Here is a 5,599-nt window from a genome sequence, read left to right as displayed (position 1 = left end):
AATAAACAAGTTTAAATGATTTGTTGTGATCATATTCTAAAGATGTTTGGATTATGATTGCACTAGGTATTGATCCACTGATTGGGAATCAGAGGGTAACTTCTGAGAAGATGAGATGTTTCAGGTGAGTCCTCTTCTGTATTTCCTCCAGAGAGGCTGCACTGCCCCCCTGTGGTCAGAGAGAAGAACAACAAGGGGTTTAAATACTGAGGGAACGCACTTCATCAGGAGGATAACGGGTTTTTATTTGCAGGTACAGCACTTTGGCTCGACCACAAATCGTTTTTTAAAATGTGCTATATAAATAAAACATGATTTGATAAACCACTGGATAAATGAGAACGATCCCATACCTGGGGCTCGGTTACAATAACACACTGAATCGCTGGACCCTTTTACTGTGCTTTAGTATAATTTAGAGTGTTTACATTTAGTGTTACTCTTTTCTTCTACTCCACTACATTTATTAAACAGCTTTTAAACTAAATCTAAAAATGAAACTAGTGTAAGAACTCTTTAAGACACAGAAGAGTCAAATTATTTAAATATTACACAATTTATCTCCAATGTTTTCATTATAAATATATTTTTTTATGTAAACATTTTATTTTATCACGTTCTTGTTTCAATTTGTTTTTAATATATTTGTAGATGTTTTTTAAAATGTTGTATTTAAAGATATATATCTCTTTACTGTACGTAACTTATCAGGTTGTATGAATGACATATTTATGACATTTGTCATTATGTCATTTTATATTTATGTCATATCTGCCATTGTGATGAAGTCCAAGATAGTTTGTTCATCGGCAAAAAGTCCAAAATTGTATTTACATAGTCTTTATCTGCATCTGAATATCGTACTAAACGAACCAAATGTTTAAAAAAAAGAAAAACCTGCAAACAAAATGTGTGAGTTTCAGTGTTGATAAATTCTTAGAGATTAATGGGTTAACATTTATAAACTGACAGAGCTCCTCCCTCATCTGACTCACCTGTGACAAACCAGGAAACAGTCTGTTCAGCTAGCGAATCAGTGCATGAGAAGCGAAACGGTTGCTTGAGAATGTTTTCCACAAGCAACACTCCAACGGCTGATAGCTCCAGTACCGCACGAAACATGTTTTCGATGGACGAGAGTGAAAATGGAACGCACACGCTATTTGTTTGTTTAGATCACGCAGTCTGTTCTTCTTCTCTGTTTTCCGGTTGTTGCCTGTTTTGAATGACGAATACACACTACCGCCGCCTGCTGGTAAGGAGAGTTATTGCCTCTCACGCATGCGCAGTTCATACGTGCTCGGCTGAAGTCTTTGCGGTGTGTTCCAGTGCGACTTATGGCCAAGACGCGCAGGACAACTCGCCGACGCCGACTGGTGACTGCTTGGTGTGTCAGGGCCTTAAGGCATGGGGTTAGGCACGGACATGGACAAAAATAGGATCAGTCTATCTATGTGTCGAGGGGGAACTACAGACACCCCTCTGCCTTTACAGCCATGGTCCGGTCTGACAGCGCTTAGCTCTCTGCTGCAGAGAGGAAGAGAAGATCACTGCTCTAAACAAAGTAAAAAATCGTACATCCAAACGGAATAAATATAATTAATTATTATTAATACGTTAAATCTTGTTCATTGTTTTGCACTTTTATTAAATGTTTGATATTTCCGGCACAGACCCTTTCATACCGGCAATGCGTGATAAAAACAACAGGAACTGCGACAGCATAAATATGCAAATCCAAACCTACAGTTAAACTTTCCTGCTGGAGAAGAGAGATTACAGGGTGTAGATCACAGTGGGGGGGGGGGGGGGGGGGGGGGTAGAGCTGTGGCTGATGGGCCATTAGGTGTGTAAACAAAGAGAGTCACATACAGCTGATCACCTGAGAGCTGCTGAGTTTTAAAAAATAACGGTCTGATTTTATCATTGCACAACAATGAACTCAAAGTGTGATTGTTATAGCAGTAATATTAAACAGTAATAATACAGTAAACTATCAACACTGTAAATATTCTTGTTTGCCCGTGGGGAGATGATGAGGCTCCATTAAAAATAAACCTCTTTTTAGTGAATTACTGAGTTTAGGCACGCGGATTTAGCCCCCTAGTGGCTGAAATATGTTACAGCATTACTACGCCGAAAACTGTTCCAATACAAATATTTCGTATATCAATATTTTAATAAGGTAGGACACTGGTTAATAATATTGTAGCGTGTTCAAGTAACCAAGGGATATAGTAGTTATCAAATAAGTATAAGATGTGTACAGTTATGATATGCACTGTTGTTGGGTTATGGCTAGAAAGGATCCGTCTTGTGTAAAACTCTCGCGAGAGATGTTTATGTTTGGCAGGCAGCCTTTTCAGTTATGATCGTTAACATCAGTGGGCCACAGCAAATGGTGGTGAGAAGCTAAACTATCTATTAATTACGTCAATTACAGGGAGTGTGATTGTTGAAATAGGGTGTTAGCGCAGTAGCGTGGGAAAGAAATGAGGGGAAGCCAATAATACGTCCTTTCTTTTGGGGTGGTGGGGGGTGTGGTGGTCAATGTAATAACGTAACCAGGTGTGATTACAGCGCCCGGTATCATTTTACACATATTTGTATCAAACAGATGCAGGACTTACACACGCCTGTTATCTGACCGACAGGTCCGCACGCACTCTCCAGCCCAAACTCTAATAAGCATTCATTCACAAACTAAATCAGGAGACTTTTAACGCTTTACGTCCGGTTCGCTCCTTTGTTCCTCGCTGTACACAGCTCCAGTTTGGGCATCGGCCTGTCATCAGATTGTATTTGTTGTTGCTGCTGCAGCGGAAGTTTAGTACAATTATGTTTGATTAAATACTCCAAATCTCCACCCTCCATAATTGCACTTGCTTAATTGCATCGATTAGATTTATGATTCGAAAATTATAAAAGTAGGGTAGACATGTGGATATTATCCGACTGAACAAAACGTGCATTTATCAAACAGGTTCGTTTTCCACTGACCTTTTTTCGAGCTATTTTCCAAAATCCTATGGAGAAATCCCATTGCTTTTTTGTCGAGGGAAACCGAGCGCAGCTTACTTCCGGGTTTTAGGACGCGTCACTGCACCACTCAGTTGATGCGATTTGATTGGATTGTGAGGCAAGGGAAGCCAGCCGCCTCTGGCTTCCCTTGGCATGGCCCTGACTAATCACAGGTTGGCAGGGGCATGACGTGAGCCTCATCTGATTGGTCAATCCCTCCATTTTTTTCCACCAAGGGAAGCCAATTTCGGCTGGCCTCCTCTCGCAAAAGAGAGTGCAATCTACTGTTTCACCATAGCATCTAGAGGGGCGCTGTTTCACTCTTTGTAAAATACTCAATGAGAATGGGGGAGAGACCATAGGGAGAGACGGGCCGGCAGCAACACACAACAAAGAATTTTCGAAACTAAACGAAGTGTTTTTATTTATTTATTAAAATGATAACTACAATCCGAAAAAACAGGGGAAGCCTGGCTTCCCTTGGCCTCCAGGAGAAAAGGCCACTGGTTAGCGGTCTTGCTGTTCAAAGAAGAATGACAACACTGTAGATCACCAACACTGGTTTATTTTTTATTCACAGGCAAGTCAACGTTGTCGCAGTAAGTCCCAAGATAGCTCCTGGTGCAATAAAATGTGCCCTTTCAGTGTTTCACTATTAAGTCTGATGTTTCTCTATTAATATTGCTGCTGCATTAATGTGTATGTTGCATCATGTTACTGCTGTAGATGTGTTTCCGAGCCGCTCCGATTACAACGAGAGTTACAACGAGAACGTGACGTCATATTTACACTAGACGGATCCTTTCTAGCCATAACCCTGTTGTTGGGGGAGAGGCCGCCCCTTATGAGTGTGTGTGTACGGCGGGCATGAGGCGTGCTGTGTTCGTATGTGGAAAAATCATACTCAGTGCGGTGAGCGCTTGCTTTATTGCTACTGTATCCGTAGCACCCCACGCAATAGTTGGGACTGTGTACTGACGTCAGTAAAAAAGGTTTGCCCCCCCCCCCCAAGCGCCAATGTCAAACTCCGCCATCATCCCCCAGCAGCTGGTTTGTAAACTAACAAAAAATGCTCGGTCTAGAAGCAAGAACCGCATACGTCACGCTTACGTCGGAGGAGATTAACCTGAGCTAACAGTTTATGGCAAGTACGGCAAATAAAAGTTGTAACGAGCAGTAGCGCTGCTCCCAAGCTGAAGAGTGTGGGCACCCCTGCTCTAAAGCAAAGACTCCATGTCTGGCTGCACAATAACTCTTTTATTATCACTATCATCTCATATCTTTGTAATCTCTAGTGCTTTTCCACTGCCTGTGAACACACACAGCAAACATGACTCAGGAGGTGGGAAAACATAAAAAGGTGTAGAGCTCACCTCTAAGATTGGATAGTGTCTCCTTTCACACAGATTCCCAGACATCTGGAATCAGAGAAAAGGTGTTTGTTAGAGTATTCATCGTTCACCTTTAGTTTCTCAAGGACATTTGATAAGAGCGTTTAATAAAGGATTAGCCATTAAAGATATTTCTCATACAAACAGTCTGTCCTTAGCGTGTGACTTCCGTGTCGGTGGCTCTCAAACTAAAAGTCCTTCGTCTCTACTGGAGAAATACATCTTTGGAAACCTGGCTTACTAATTTCCTAAAAACATCCCTGTAGTTTTTATAAGTGTTTTCAATGTATCACATTTTATATTTATCGGATTCAGAATACCTTTATTCATCCCGCAGAGAGGACATTTACATTGTTACAGCAAAGGGAAGATAGAGAGAAAGAAGAAATCACTATTAGATAAATCCATGCACATAATATTTAATATTAAAGGAAAAGTTATTACAGACAGCATGAAATTGTGTATTGTTGGAAATATTTTATAAGAAAAATCAACACTTTAATTTGAGTATGCACATTACTCCTGTATGAGCTGCTCTGAAGGGACTCCCTATAAAACAAAGAATATAATAAATGTGCCTCCCAGCCTACAAAGCCCTCAATGGTCAGGCACCATGTTATCTTAAAGAGCTCATCATAACACACTACTGTCCCACTGGGGAAACGTGTATCAAGCTCCTCTTCTGTGGATCAGCTTCCAGTTTGGACACCCTCTCCACATTTAAGAGCAGGGTTAAGACTTTCCTTTTCCATAGAGATTATAGTTACGGTTGGCTCAGACTTACGGCCCGTCCACACTACAGCTTCAAAAAAAGCTTGCCGGCGGGCGTGTCTGAAGCTCGACCAACAACCAATCACATGAATCTCCCGCCCCTGACACACAAGCAGCGGTTTGATTGGCTAGAGCTTGTACTGGCATATGATTTGATTGGCTGACGCTTCCACCGGAAGCTTCAGAAGCTTAAAAAATTGAACATTGCTCAACTTTTGCTGAAACGCCAGGAAAGCTCCGCTCTGCTACCCACAATTCAGTTCGGCGAAAAGCGAGGCAACGTGACGTCACCCCATTCAAAGTGAATGGGCAGACGTGTTGGAAAGCGTTTTTGAAGCTGTCGAAGCTGTAGTGTGGACGGGCCGTTACCCTTAACCAGCCCTTGGTATGCTAGGCTTTGACTTTGGAGGAACTTT

General features: G+C 41.7%; 1 long non-coding RNA gene across 1 annotated transcript in view; it reads right to left on the bottom strand.

Moving 5' to 3' along the window:
* The window catches only part of LOC307040750, a 5,025-nt gene extending 475 nt beyond the window's left edge, over positions 1–4,550 (bottom strand). Inside the window, exons 1-2 of the long non-coding RNA XR_013808592.1 lie at positions 4,395–4,550; positions 1–169 (exon numbers count right to left, since the gene is read on the bottom strand). The exon at positions 1–169 is cut by the window's left edge and continues 475 nt beyond it. This is a non-coding gene — a long non-coding RNA (uncharacterized lncRNA). The remainder of the gene's footprint in view (positions 170–4,394) is intronic.
* Between the last annotated feature and the right edge of the window lie 1,049 nt (positions 4,551–5,599).

Source organism: Notothenia rossii (genome assembly GCF_949606895.1).
Source record: "Notothenia rossii genome assembly, chromosome: 5".
NCBI lineage: Eukaryota > Metazoa > Chordata > Actinopteri > Perciformes > Nototheniidae > Notothenia > Notothenia rossii.
This window is presented reverse-complemented; position numbering and strand designations above follow the sequence as displayed.